This window comes from Cherax quadricarinatus, unplaced genomic scaffold, assembly GCF_038502225.1.
Source record: "Cherax quadricarinatus isolate ZL_2023a unplaced genomic scaffold, ASM3850222v1 Contig1103, whole genome shotgun sequence".
NCBI lineage: Eukaryota > Metazoa > Arthropoda > Malacostraca > Decapoda > Parastacidae > Cherax > Cherax quadricarinatus.
The window spans coordinates 77,079-93,758 of record NW_027196129.1 but is presented as its reverse complement, the minus strand read 5'-3'; positions in this window follow the sequence as shown (position 1 = coordinate 93,758).

Here is a 16,680-nt window from a genome sequence, read left to right as displayed (position 1 = left end):
ACATTAGCCAGTGAAACTGAAGAAAGGAAAGCTGCAGTGCAGGAAACCAAATTAAATGAGGGGATACACAGGGATACGCAGTGGGAGAATGAAAGGGTGAGGTCAGTCTTTGTGTATGGGCTCCAGGAAGTTGAAGGGGAAACATATGAAGCAAGAAAACAAGGGGAAAAAAAAGCAATTGAAAGCATCATGAAAGCAATAGGAGAAGACGACATGACCCAGCTGGAAAATTTTCGGAGAATAGGGGGGTTTGTAAAAAAAAGAACCCGGCCAGTGAAAGTGACCTTCAAGGCAGAAGCGACTCGGACCAGGATCCTGCAGGAGAAAGCACGATTAAGGGACATGCCGGCATACAGGAAGGTGTATCTCGACCGCGACAGAACACAAGAAGAAAGGCAGAAACTGAGAGAGATGGTACAAAGGCGAAAGGAGGAAAGAGAGGGGATGGAGAAGACAGACAGGAGATCCCAGACCCAGGAAGAAGATCAAATACAGCCTCCCTCACAACTTCCTATAGAAGCCTCCCAACCAGGTCAACCCCAGTGCAACCAAACACTCTAAATCAAAACACCCATGCCACATCCAATGCCCCCACCCACTACATTACAAACTCCACCCCCACAGCAACAACCCATAGTTCCTTACCAGGTCTCCCACTTCCCCAACCCCAATATACCTCCCAGACCACAGTCTTAGAAAAGAAGTTGAAGGTGTGGTATACAAATGCAGATGGAATAACAAACAAGTATGAGGAGTGGCACGAAAGAATCAAAGAGACATCCCCAGACATAATAGCACTCACAGAAACAAAACTCACCAGAATAATAACAGATTCAATCTTTCCATCCGGATACCAAATCCTCAGGAAAGACAGAGGGAGGAGAGGGGGAGGAGGAGTTGCACTGCTCATTAAAAACCAGTGGGATTTTGAGAAAATGGAAGGAATGGATGGCATGGGCGAAAGGGACTACTTAGTAGGAACAATCCAGTCTGAGGGACATAAGGTGATAATTGCAGTAATGTACAACCCACCACAGAACTGCAGGAGGCCAAGAGAAGAATACGATGAGAGCAACAGAGCAATGATCGACACACTAGCCGAGGTGGCCAGGAGAGCACACATGGGGGGAGCAAAGTTACTAGTTATGGGTGATTTCAATCACAAGGAGATTGACTGGGAAAACCTGGAGCCCCATGGGGGTCCCGAAACATGGAGAGCCAAGATGATGGATGTGGTACTGGAAAACCTCATGCATCAACATGTTAGAGACACTACCAGAGAGAGAGGAGAGGATGAACCAGCAAGACTGGACCTTGTATTCACCATGAGTAGTTCGGACATCGAGGGTATCATGTATGAAAGGCCCCTGGGAGCTAGTGATCATGTGGTTCTGTGCTTCGACTACATAGTTGAGCTCCAAGTGGAGAGAGTAGCAGGAATAGGCTGGGAAAAACCAAACTACAAAAGGGGGAACTACTCAGGCATGAGGAACTTCCTTCAAGACATTCAGTGGGAGAGGGAACTGACAGGAAAACCAGTACAAGAAATGATGGACTATGTAGCAACAAAATGCAAGGAGGCAGAGGAGAGGTTTGTTCCCAAGGGAAACAGAAATAATGGGAAGAACAGAACGAGTCCTTGGTTCACCCAAAGGTGTAGGGAGGCAAAAACTAGGTGTACTAGAGAATGGAAAAGGTACAGAAGACAGAGAACTCAGGAAAATAAAGAAATCAGCCGAAGAGCCAGAAACGAATATGCACAGATAAGAAGGGAGGCTCAGAGACAATATGAAAATGACATAGCATCAAAAGTAAAGACTGACCCGAAGCTGTTGTACAGCCACATCAGGAGGAAAACAACAGTCAAGGACCAGGTAATCAGACTGAGGAAGGGTGATGGGGAATTCACAAGAAACGACCAAGAGGTATGTCAGGAGCTCAACACAAGATTTAAAGAGGTATTTACAGTGGAAACCAGTAGGACTCCAGGAAATCAGAACAGGGGGGCACACCAGCAAGTGCTGGATGAGGTACATATAACCAAGGAGGAGGTGAAGAAGCTGCTATGCGAACTTGACACCTCAAAGGCGGTGGGACCAGACAACATCTCTCCATGGGTCCTTAAAGAGGGAGCAGAGATATTGTGTGAGCCATTAACAAAGATCTTCAACACATCATTTGAAACTGGGCAACTCCCTGAGGTATGGAAAATGGCAAATGTAGTCCCAATTTTTAAAAAGGGAGACAGACATGAGGCACTAAACTACAGACCTGTATCACTAACGTGTATAGTATGCAAGGTCATGGAGAAGATCATCAGGAGGAGAGTGGTGGGGCACCTGGAAAGAAACAAGTGTATAATTGACAACCAGCACGGTTTCAGGGAAGGAAAATCCTGTGTCACAAACCTACTAGAGTTTTATGACAAGGTGACAGAAGTAAGACAAGAGAGAGAGGGGTGGATCGACTGCATATTTTTGGACTGCAAGAAGGCCTTCGACACAGTTCCTCACAAGAGGTTACTGCAAAAGCTAGAGGATCAGGCACACATAACAGGAAAGGCACTGCAATGGATCAGAGAATACCTGACAGGGAGGCAACAACGAGTCATGGTACGCGACGAGGTGTCAGAGTGGGCGCCTGTGACAAGCGGGGTTCCACAGGGGTCAGTCCTAGGACCTGTGCTGTTCTTGGTATATGTGAACGACATAACGGAAGGGATAGACTCAGAAGTGTCCTTGTTTGCAGATGATGCGAAGTTAATGAGAAGAATCAAATCGGATGAGGATCAGGCAGGACTACAAAGAGACCTGGACAGGCTACAAGCCTGGTCCAGCAACTGGCTCCTTGAATTTAACCCTGCCAAATGCAAAGTCATGAAGATTGGGGAAGGGCAAAGAAGACCGCAGACACAATATAGTTTAGATGGCCAAAGACTGCAAACCTCACTCAAGGAAAAAGATCTGGGGGTGAGTATAACACCGAGCATATCTCCTGAGGCGCACATCAATCAGATAACTGCTGCAGCATACGGGCGCCTGGCAAACCTACGGATAGCGTTCCGATACCTCAGTAAGGATTCGTTTAAGACTCTGTATACCATTTACGTCAGGCCCATACTGGAGTATGCAGCACCAGTTTGGAATCCACACCTAGTCAAGCACGTCAAGAAATTAGAGAAAGTGCAAAGGTTTGCAACAAGACTAGTCCCAGAGCTACGGGGATTGTCCTACGAAGAAAGGTTGAGGGAAATCGGCCTGACGACACTGGAGGACAGGAGGGTCAGGGGAGACATGATAACGACATATAAAATACTGCGCGGAATAGACAAGGTGGACAAAGACGGGATGTTCCAGAGAAGGGACACAGACACAAGAGGTCACAATTGGAAGTTGAAGACTCAGATGAATCAAAGGGATGTTAGGAAGTATTTCTTCAGTCATAGAGTAGTCAGGCCGTGGAATAGCCTAGAAAGTGACGTAGTGGAGGCGGGAACCATACATAGTTTTAAGGCGAGGTATGATAGAGCTCATGGGGCAGGGAGAGAGAGGACCTAGTAGCAATCAGCGAAGAGGCGGGGCCAGGAGCTGTGACTCGACCCCTGCAACCACAAATAGGTGAGTACAAATAGGTGAGTACACACACACACACTACGAAAAGCGAGGGACCACTGTATATATATATATATATATATATATATATATATATATATATATATATATATATATATATATATATATATATATATATATATATATATATATATATATACATATATATATATATATATATATATATATATATATATATATATATATATATATATTTATATATATATATATATATATATATATATATATATATATATATATATATATATATATATATATATATATTGCACAAAAAAATTTCACTGTATGTATTCCGCAAAATTGGCTATTGGATTTTTTTTTAGGGCAGCCGCCTAGCTGACTCTGTTGATCTGGCAAGATGTTTATTTAGAACTCTTACAAAATTACATCAAACATTTAAATCACCCCCTTTCCATTATTTTCACAATAGATCGTGACAGCGGAAGAAGCAATGCCGCTGGTGAAGCAGGGAAGTTACACACTATTTTCCCCCAAATTCCACATTACGGTCGTCATCGATTCCTTCTACACTGATAAGTACGGTCAGACACCCTATTATATCACTAATGAAGGAATCCACGTTTTAGCTGAATTTGGATGGGGGTTTCGGTATGTATATTTTGTTAATATTTACAGTGTATCATGAACTCTGGTGTAGTCTAGGCCTGCACACCTGGCTGTAGCACCAAAACTATATATATATATATATATATATATATATATATATATATATATATATATATATATATATATATATATATATATATATATATATATATATATATATATATATATATATATATATATATATATATTTCGGGCAGGGTGGCCCGAAAAAGAAAACTTTCACCATCATTCCCACCCCACTTTCTTGCCAGAGGAACGCTTGCACTACACTTATAAAACTGCAACATTTTCGAGCCAGACCTATTATCAGTTCTGTGGGATCAGCATCATATGCCTTGTCAAAATGGTTGGTAAAAATATTAACTCTTTTGCTTGGACTCAGAAATGTTAATTTCTGACGCCCACATAATAAACAATGTTGATCTCATCGACAAATTGCAAAATATCAGTCAACATGTCTAGTGATTTTACACTTGTTAATTTTGATGTCACTGCGTTGTTGACGAGAGTCCTTGTTCCCGACTTGCTGTCTTATTTGGAAGAAGAATTAGATGAGTTCTCTTCGCCTTTTGATAAAAATACCATCAATGATTTGATTAAGCTGTGTGTAGTTGATTGCAAGTTTGAGCTGAGGGGAAATACTATGCTCATGAACAGGGAATGGCGATGGGTAATCCGTTGTTCCCTTATTGAGCAATCTGCACGTGGAATTTTTCGAGGCTAGACTGGTGAAAGATATCCTTTCATGTAGAATTAAATGGTTCACATATGTGAATGACATCAGAGACTTTTGAGGAAACTTAAGGCACACGGAATAGGAGGAGAAATTTTTTCCCTGGGTAAAGGCATGGTTGACAAATAGGCAGCAGAGAGTTTGCCGAATGCTCTTAAAAGATTTATTATTCAAGTGGTATTTAAAAATTCACGGATGATTAGAAGAATTCTGTTAAAGAATGCGCCTCACCAGTGTGTTGGTGGTGTCTACAGAGTTGGTTGCAACGGTTGCATTCTCTCCTGTTTGGGGCAAATGGGAAAAAAATCGGAGGTAAGAATGTCCCATCACCGTTATTCGATGCGTATAGCACAGGAGTCGAACCAATTTTCAACCATGTTAGAGCTTGTAATAACCTGGTAAATTGGCGGGAAGCAGGAGTCAACTTCCTTGTTTCTCCAGGATTGAAAGGAATGTTGTAGAATTGGCAATTATTAAGAGTGATAAGCAGTCATTATACAATATCAGTGATGGGTTGTTCAAATTAGATGCATTTTCAGTTGAGGCAATAGTACACAGTCTAAAATTGGGCTCCTATATGAATGCATTAGACTGTCTTAAATGTAGTGCCACACCGAGGAATAAGGGCCTTTTTTTTTCCTACAGTTTCTGAAGGATGAACCAGAGTTTGCCTCAGAATTATATGGGTTGAATAATGGGTTGAATAATGGGTGGCCGTCTTTCTTGTTATTACAGATGCCTCGCTCATTAAATGAGTTTAAACACCCCCATTTCCTTTAGATAACTGTTAAAAGTTTCCCCTATAATTGTTACCGTTTTCTCTCACTTTAAATGGACACACTGTCCGGTTGGAGGCTACCCTATAATTTCCTGTGACTTCTATATCACTGACAATACATTTATGCATGTTAAGTTATTGACATCATAGTGGAATAAGCCCAATTTTTTGTTATTGCCACGTTAATTTTGTTTATGTTATTACAGTATCAATGCTTGTGGGATTTTTCTAATGCTATAATATTCATCCTTCTAGCTGTGGGCACTGGTGTGCCTGGGGGGGCACCTCCTGTTTCCTTCTCTCTCCCTCACTCACTCAGTGAATATGGTCCTTTGGGAACGTACTTACTTAGACATTCACCTCTTTCCTGCAATTTTGCACGCTCCTGATGATGTGTTGATTGCAACACGAAAGGCCTACAGCTATCATTTTACTCCCCCCGTGGTTGTTTTGCATCCTGTATCGCTTGGGTTGGGATATTTGCATTATATATATATATATATATATATATATATATATATATATATATATATATATATATATATATATATATATATATATATATATATATATATATATATATATATATATATATATATATATATATGTCGTGCCGATTAGGTAAAACTCGCTATTTTGGCTTAAATAGGAATGCACTTTTTGCCGAATATGGCAGCGAAAATTTGTGTATGCAATAATTTCTCAAAATTCATTCTGTACCTAACAAAATATATATATATATATTCATTGTGTTTGTTTTTTACAAATTATTGTAAACTTATCTAAAATATATTTAGTAGGATTAAGCTCAATTAAATTGTGCTTGTTATAATAAGGTTAGGTAAGTTTTCTAAGGCTCTTTTTGGTACAAAATTATTAATTTTTACATTAATATAAATGAAATAAATATATCTTAATTTTAAATGAGATTCTTGCTATTTATCCAATTTTACCTGCATATATACATACATACATACATACATACATATATATATATATATATATATATATATATATATATATATATATATATATATATATATATATATATATATATATATATATATACATATATATATAAACATATACGTCCTTATTCTTCCTCAGCAAAGGTGCGCCATTTCGACAACGCTTTAACCAGTTGTGTTTGCAGTTAAAAGGCTCTGGAATTTCCGGGAAATGGATTAAAGAGGTGATAGCCAAAAGAGTGAAGGAGAACCGAGAAGGAACAGCACTCAACTCTCAGCGATCCTTGGAAAGCACACAGAAAGCGAGTATCTCTCACTACAACATTACTAAATTTTGTAACACATCCAGTATGATGATTCCTAAGAAATTATTTCATTTCAAATATTTTTCACTTTCATTTTTCACACACACACACACACACACACACACACACACACACACACACACACACACACAAACACACAAACCTACTGGAGTTCTATGGCATGGTGACAGCAGTAAGACAAGAGAGAGAGGGGTGGGTGCATTGCATTTTCTTGAACTACAAGAAGGCGTTTGACACAGATCCACACAAGAGATTAGTGCAAAAACTGGAGGACCAAGCAGGGATAACAGGGAAGGCACTACAATGAATCAGGGAATACTGGTCAGGAAGACAGCAGCGAGTCATGGTACGTGGCGAGGTGTCAGAGTGGGCACATGTGACCAGTGGGGTTCCACAGGGGTCAGTCCTAGGACCAGTGCTATTTCTGTTATTCGTGAACGACATGACGGTAGGAATAGATTCCGAAGTGTCCCTGTTTGCAGATGACGTGAAGTTGATGAGAAGAATTCATTCGATCGAAAACCAGGCAAAACTGCAAAGGGATTTGGACAGGCTGCAGACCTGGTCCAGCAATTAGCTCCTGGAGTTCAACCCCACCAAGTGCAAAATCATGAAGATTGGGGAAGTGCAAAGAAGACCGCAGACGGAGTACAGTCTAGGGGGCCTGAGACTGCAAACCTCGCTCAAGGAAAAAGATCTTGGGGTGAGTATAACACCAGGCACATCTCCTGAAGCGCACATCAACCAAATAACTGCTGCAGCATATGGGCGCCAAGCAAACCTCAGAACAGCGTTCCGACATCTTAATAAGGAATCATTCAGGACCCTGTACACCGTGTATGTTAGGCCCATATTGGAGTATGCGGCACCAGTTTGGAACCTACACCTAGCCAAGCACGTAAAGAAACTAGAGAAAGTGCAAAGGTTTGCAACAAGACTAGTCCCAGAGCTAAGAGGTATGTCCTACGAGGAGAGATTAAGGGAAATCAACCTGACGACACTGGAGGACAGGAGAGATAGAGGGGACATGATAACGACATACAAAATACTGAGAGGAATTGACAAGGTGGACAAAGACAGGATGTTACAGCGATGGGACACAGTAACAAGGGGACACAGTTGGAAGTTGAAGACACAGATGAATCACAGGAATGTTCGGAAATATTTCTTCAGCCACAGAGTAGTCAGGAAGTGGAATAGTTTGGGAAGCGATGCAGTGGAGGCAGAATCCATACATAGCTTTAAGCAGAGGTATGATAAATCTCACGGTTCAGGGAGAGTGACCTAGTAGCGACCAGTGAAGAGGCGGGGCTAGGAGCTTGGACTAGACCCCTGCAACCTCAACTAGGTGAGTACGACTAGGTGAGTACACATACACACACACACACACACACAACAGGCAAACACAAGCACACACCCACTAACACACGCAAACATATACACGTACTCACAAACACACGCAGTCACACACGCATGCCAATACAAATAATCCCACCCACATACTAGTACATGCATATGCACACACACACGCACTTCTGGCAAAGCCAGATGCTGTGACTTGACCCTTACAACCAGAAATAGGTGAGTGTACACACACATGTCTAAAAGAAGCATTTACACTCACACACACAAACAAACAAACACACAGTAGCGGTCAGTGAAGAGGCGGGGCAAAGAGCTGAGTCTCGACCTCTGCAACCATAATTAGGTGAGTACGCACACACACACACACACACACCCTTACACATAAAGTGTAAAGTTCAGGGTAACTAATGCATTATAAAAAACAGGATCCCAGAAAGTAGGTCGAAGAGGCAAGGGAATTGAGGAAAGTTGATATGAGAGGGAACTATGGGAAGCAGGGCTCAAGAAAACGATGGAACAAAAGTGGGAAAGGTGGCTAAACGAGTTTAACAGCTCAGTTGTGGAGAGGATGGCTGAAGAGAGCAAGAAGTGGAAACAACGAGGTGTACCTGCAGAAGTTCGGATGCAGAGCCTACTAGACAAGCTGAAATGTTGAAGCAGGATTCAGTGCTAAGGATCGAAATGGAAATGGTGTTGAGAACACGCATATCAGTGGACAGTGAGGTAACTGAAGGATGGGAAGGAGAAAATAAGTTCTGTGCAGAAGTACTATAAGGCCACTGAGCAATCCAGGAAATGTTATGGGAAGCAGCAATGAAGATGGTTAAGTCAGACCCAGAGATACGAATGGAAAAGAAATGAGAAGAGGAGAGGGACAGGTCAATAATTTTTTATGGGCTTTAGGAGATTGAAAGGAGGACATTTGAAAAAAAGATTGCAGAGGGTCTAAAAAGGATTAAAAATATCATCGAACAGGTGAGAAAGATACGACCGAGCTCACAATTTTTCAGAGAATTGGGGGATATTCGAGAGGAAAAACATCGCCTTGTCAGACTGACATTCATGATAAATATGGCATTAAACAGGATCTTGCAGGAGAGACTACAATTAAAGAATTCACAGTTATACCAACAGGTGTATCTCGAATAGGTGTATCTTCAATAGTTGGGATTTTCCAAATAAAAAGAATTTCACACACAAAAAAAAAAAACATATCCGTGCCCCATACACAAATTTTTGTGGAGCAGCTAATGGTAACTGGGCTTACGTAGATGTTTCCAGGAGAGAGTGAAGCCGGGATCTTGACGACAGATAGAGTAATTTCGTGTTTTTGTATTAATTCTGTAGAATGTGAACAAGATATATATATATTGGTAATATATATTTATCCCGTTTTATGGTTTTATGAGACTTTCTCGTTTTCCCATGTGTTTCTGTCATGATACATCAGATGTGTTCAGCAGCAGTCTATGACTTGTGTCATAGACTTTAGTCATTTCTTTGTTCAGTCATCACTGACTGCAAGAGAGCAACACAACTGTTTCATCGTATAAATAACAGAGGAAAATAAGGTTGTCCTCAACTATTATCTACCTCACTGAAATCATACAATCGAACAAAGGAATATATTATAAAGCAAGAATGCGATGAGGCAGTTAATTCTAAATATTTTTAACACACCGGCCGTTTTTCACCAAGTAGGTGACCTTAAGAAGAAGTTCAAACGTATTAACAGCCATTCACTAATTCACTGTCATTCCAGAGTCGTAGTTTACCTGGAGATAGTTCCGGGGGTCAATGCCCCCTCGGCCCGGTCTAGTAGTGACATCACCATTCGAATGGTAGTCCGTTTTGAAACATCTTCGCCCTTCCTTTTGAGGGAGTGAAGAACTGAGAATGTATGTTGGTGTAAAGACAGAAAAATAAGATCATAGTTGTATCTTTACTGATGTTAATTAAGCCTTTCTTTAATAATTTTCTACATTCCACAGGAGGAGAAGACAGAGGCGTTGCGGTTATACCAGTTGCAGGGTGCGTTCTATTTGATGTTTCTGGGCTACGTCACAGCTTCTTTTGCGATGCTGGGAGAACAGATACATAAATATCTTATTGATCTCCAGTAACCCTGTGTCCTAACTTTGTATGAGCATTTCTGAAAAAAAAACGATGTCAGGTGCTTCTCGTTTCTTCAGCATTGTTCTGCCACCATCACTCAGCTTGGGATCCTCAGAGAAAAAACATACAACTACTTACATTACTTTTGTTCGGTGATTCATTGTTAATAAAACTGGTATCACACCAAAAAGGAAACGAAATGTTTGCTAACGTATGGCAAGATAAACAAATATTTTGACTTCTACCATTCGCTTTTTCTTGTGTTGATAAGTAAGAAAATAAGTACACTTAGAACTAATGAACAAATTAGTACCCTAAGGACTTATTCACACCTAATCTCTCTCGCTCATAAACCTATTTAACAATTTCGTTAACATATTTAAATTATTAGGTTAAATACGTTATATGCAAGTTTATTCTGCTCACCGTCATACACTAAATTTCAATATAACATAAACTAGATTTATTTAATATTCATGCATAGTTATGAGGGATGTCAACACCCGACAACAGAATCTACGTTAACCTTCAATGACCTAAAAAAATTAAGAAAATTTGAAAAATTCTATCATCATTTTATTTTTCCCGTAGGTGTACATTCCTTCGGTTATGAGGTACTGTTTTTGTTTATACCACACACTGTAAACAGTTTGATAAAGTAGACAATGTAAATCTTTGTTTATACCACACACTGTAAACAGTTTGATAAAGTAGACAATGTAAATCTTTGTTTATACTACACACTGTAAACAGTTTGATAAAGAAGACAATGTAAATCTTTGTTTATACCACACACTGTAAACAGTTTGATAAAGTAGACAATGTAAATCTTTGTTTATACCACACACTGTAAACAGTTTGATAAAGAAGACAATGTAAATCTTTGTTTATACCACACACTGTAAACAGTTTGATAAAGAAGACAATGTAAATCTTTGTTTATACCACACACTGTAAACAGTTTGATAAAGTAGACAATGTAAATCTTTGTTTATACCACACACTGTAAACAGTTTGATAAAGTAGACAATGTAAATCTTTGTTTATACCACACACTGTAAACAGTTTGATAAAGAAGACAATGTAAATCTTTGTTTATACCACACACTGTAAACAGTTTGATAAAGTAGACAATGTAAATCTTTGTTTATACCACACACTGTAAACAGTTTGATAAAGAAGACAATGTAAATCTTTGTTTATACCACACACTGTAAACAGTTTGATAAAGAAGACAATGTAAATCTTTGTTTATACCACACACTGTAAACAGTTTGATAAAGTAGACAATGTAAATCTTTGTTTATACCACACACTGTAAACAGTTTGATAAAGAAGACAATGTAAATCTTTGTTTATACCACACACTGTAAACAGTTTGATAAAGAAGACAATGTAAATCTTTGTTTATACCACACACTGTAAACAGTTTGATAAAGAAGACAATGTAAATCTTTGTTTATACCACACACTGTAAACAGTTTGATAAAGTAGACAATGTAAATCTTTGTTTATACTACACACTGTAAACAGTTTGATAAAGAAGACAATGTAAATCTAGTGTCCGTTCTTTGCTTTACCTTCATTTCATGTGTGTGTCTTTGTGTGTGTGTGTGTGTGTGTGTGTGTGTGTGTGTGTGTGTGTGTGTGTGTGTGTGTGTGTGTGTGTGTGTGTGTGTGTGTGTGTGTGTGTGTGTGTGTGTGTGAGTGTGTGTGTGTGTGTCTGTGTGTGTGTGTGTCTGTCTGTGTGTGTGTGTGTGTCTGTGTGTGTGTGTGTATGTGTCTGTGGGTCTGTTTGTGTGTATGTCTGTGTGTGTATGTCTATGTGCGTGTGTCTGCGTGTGTGTGTCTGTGTGTCTGTTTGTGTGTAGCTTAATAAACCGAAAATACCAAATAGATCAACTCCCTTAATAAGTATACTTGTCCCCCCCAAAAAAATCTTTTACAGACTGAGAGAGAATTTTATTTCATTGACAATAATATGAGTTCTTTTATTTTTAGACCAAAAATAAATTAGAAACCTCGCTTAACGTTACATAAACCAACCTCGCTTAACGTTACACAAACCAACCTCGCTTAACGTTACACAAACCAACCTCGCTTAACGTTACACAAACCAACCTCGCTTAACGTTACACAAACCAACCTCGCTTAACGTTACATAAACCAACCAAATATTTTTGCAGTTACCATTTAATAACAATTAAATAAAATCTATAATATACATATTTTTTGGTTATACTCGTATTAAAATAACAGAATTATAGCATAAACAGTGCTGGATCAGCCGGGCTGTGGCTCGTACATTGGACTGCGTGCGGCCAGCAGTAACAGCCTAGTTGATCAGGCCCTGATTCATAGGGAGGCCTGGTCATGGACCGGGCCGCGGGGGCTTTGATCCCTGGAATAACCTCCAGGTAACCTCCAGGTAAACAAATTTTCAATCTGATAACTTGAAAGAAGACCGTGTTGTCGAATAGGCCTAACTCACCAGGTGATATCTAAAGCTTATGAACCTTCTGCTATTCTATATTTTTTTTACATTTCCGTGATAATGTGAAAATTCACGAAAGTGCTTGGAGATATATATGTCGTGCCGAATAGGTAAAATTGGTCAATTAGAAAGAACTCATTTAAAATTAAGTCCTTTCTAAAAAAAAATTTTATACACCCATTTGGCAGTCTGCGGGACTGTGAGTATTGTTGGATGGCTGGGAACGGGACTCTCTCTAGGCTGGGCATCCAGCTGTAACACGGCTCCTCTTTATATCATTGAGTTCACTGTGTCTGTATCTGTATGATATCATTGAGTTCACTGGAGCTGTTCAGGCCATTTAAACCCTATTGATCAGCTTGCACATCGTCACAAATACCCATATATTCTATGTTAATAGGAGCAGACAGGCGGAGAGGCAGTGCAATACAGAGTCTGTCGGTCGAGGCGTGTTCTCATTGCCGAAGTGGGATCTGTTTGGAGGAAGTCGCCAAAGTGGTTTGCACTCACAGCTTTGAGACGGGCAGTCTCCCTGTTAGATGCTGCAGCCCTGAGAATGTTGGCATGAACATTTTCAGTGATGAGATCATCCCAATTCGACAGTTTGCAGGCCAGTGCTGCACTAGCTTGTGGTGCTCGAGCAGGGAGAGTCTTCCATTTGGTAATGTTACTGCTGTAGCTAGGATCCTTTATTCCTGCTGAGTCACCAAGGTAGTCCGGAAGAATTTGTATTTACTCGTCTATTGCAATGGAGGAAGATAAGAAAGCCTAATAAGCAGTCATTGTCCATCTTGGTCTAATTGGCAAGGTTGCACTTTACTGAATAAGCCGAACGAAAATTTGTTTTTGCTATATATGAGCGGAGATCGATCTGAACATTACGACAAAAAAATTATGTTTATCATTAATTTTAAGTGACAGTAAATAAATTTAAATTAACCTTATGATATATAAAGCAGAATTCAGTAGAAAATATATGGTAGTTTAAAGGGAGTTAGGTGAGGTTTCTTGATAACATTTTCAATGAAAAAATTATATCAAGTCATTTTTTTTTTTTGAAAAGTTTAATTTCTAAGGGAGTTCGGCCATTGGGCAAGTTAGGCTTATTAGGCTGTGACTGTTGTAGTTGCAGTGCAACTATGTTAGTGGTTGTTGCATTGCTGCTTCTGAGTTTGTGTTTGTTACAGTGGTGCATTATGGTTAGCATGTGTTGCTATAGTACATAATAGATAATGTTTGTTACGGTGGTGCATGATAGATAGTGTGTGTTGCAGTGGTTCATTATAGTTAGTGTGTATTGCAGTGGTTAATTATAGTTAGTGTATATTGCAGTGGTGCGGATTTGTCAGTGGTGTTTCTGTCCTGTTCTATCAGTAACGATTATTGCACTGCAGTTGGTGTAACGTTTAATCAGTACTTCACACGTCTTCGTAGCTCCTACGATAAAATCACGTTTTATAATATTTTTTCTTAGTTTAGTGATATACATTACATATTTTGTTTATAAATATCAAATATATTAGTGCATCATTGTTAGTTTATGTTTTAGTGGTGCAGCTGTGTGTGTATTTGCTGCAGTGGTATTGCAGTGCTGCTGCAGGGCACTAGTGCAGATTAGAGATAAACACAGCTCTGCAGATATTTTCGTGATTGATGCTGGGTTTCAGCTGCGTTAGTGCAGTGTCAAGCTTGCAGTTTTGTTAGTGGTTTTCGCAGTGGTGCAGCTGTGTTAGTGGAAAAGGTACTGATGTGTTAGTAGTTGTTGCAGAGCTACAGATGCGTTAATTGCAGTTGGCAGATGCTTTTCGAGTTGTTGCTGTTCTCCAGGTATGTTAGTTGTAGATGTGGAGCTGTTCAGTTCTTAGTAGGTGTTGCATTAGCGCTACTGTGTCATTTGTTGTTGCAGTGCTACTGCTGTATGAGGGGTTATTGCATTTATGCAGCAGTGTTAGTAGGTGTTGGAGCTGTGCAGGTGTTGAGTAGTACTTGTAGCTGCACTTGTGGTTCTGTGATAGTGGTTGCGGTGTGTAGATGCTGAAGTGTTACTGATTGTTTCAATGCTATATCTCTGTTAGTGGATACTGTTGTAGCACTGCGTCAGTAGCAGTGCCGTAGCCATGCCAGTGGCTGTTGCACTGCTGCAGCTGCTGACTATGTTCTTCTACATCATGCTGTTGTACTGCTGTTTCTGTCTTCTTGCTGCTGAAACTTCTATTGCCTCTGCTTCTTTAGTTACTTCATTTGCTGCTTCTGTTAATCCTCATTCTGATGATTTTGCTGTTCCTACAAATCAAGTTTCTGTCATTTTCTGTGCTACTGCTCATCTTCCACCAATGCTAGTAATAACAACTGCTAGTAATAACAATTGCTAGTAATAACAACTGCTAGTAATGCCGGTTCTGCTGATACCACTTCTCTGATGGCGATGGTGGTGGCAATAGTGGTAGCTGGTGCTGGTAGTGGTTCAGGGAGTGGGGATAAGATAAGAAAAGATTTCGTTCGGATTTTTAACCCAGGAGGGTTAGCCACCCAGGATAACCCAAGAAAGTCAGTGCGTCATCGAGGACTGTCTAACTTATTTCCATTGGGGTCCTTAATCTTGTCCCCCAGGATGCGACCCACACCAGTCGACTAACACCCAGGTACCTATTTGCTGCTAGGTGAACAGGACAGCAGGTGTAAGGAAACGTGTCGAATGTTTCCACCCGCCGGGAATCGAACCCGGGCCCTCCGTGTGTGAAGCGGGAGCTTTAGCCACCAGGCCACCGGGTAGTTGAGGATGTGGGATGGTGGAAGTGGTGGTAGTGGTGGTTGTAGTGGTGGTGGTTCTGGCGGTGATGGTGGTGGTACTGGCGGTGGTGGAGGCGGGACAACCCTCTCCGTGATTATATAAGCCAGACTAACACTGCTGGGGAAACACTCGCTTGGAGTCGCCACCACGGGAAGTGAAACACTGTGTGAACCACCACGGGAAGTGAGCCACTGTGTGAACCACCACAGGAAGTGAACCAGTGTGCCTGGAACCTACCTCAGGTATCGTTACTATGATAGCATCAAAAAAATTTTTGTCTGTTAGTTAGTTTACGAGTTTCATTATTTTCACTCGTTCTTATCACTTTTTGATCACTTTTACTATTAAACTTATTAAATTTGCCTCGTCTATGTTTCCTGATACACAAAACTTTATTAACGACATTAAAAATTTTTATTAAAGCAAATTTGTTTTTATTTATGAAGGAAACAAAACTTATGTAGGGAGATGAATTTTTTTTTTTAAATTCTTTACCAATTGCTTATGTCATTGTCAATGACGGTCTTCAGGTCTGTATTTAAACAGTTTGATAAATATTTATTTTTAATAAGTTTAATTAAAAAGCAAATCTTTAAATTTACGTTGTTGCTAACATAAACCGAACTCCTGTGGAAATCGCAAATTTATGTGTGAATAGTATACAGTTATTATTTTTTTTTTTTTTTTTTTTTTTTTTTTTTTTTTGGGCATCGACACCATGCCTAACCCTTCATCGACACCATGCCTAACCCTTCTAGGGTAGGGTAGGTGCCTGAGCCCGAGCTTACAGCTCACAAGACTGTCATTCCCATTAGCCCCCTTGGGGCGGGGATGACAGACCAGAGAGGCCT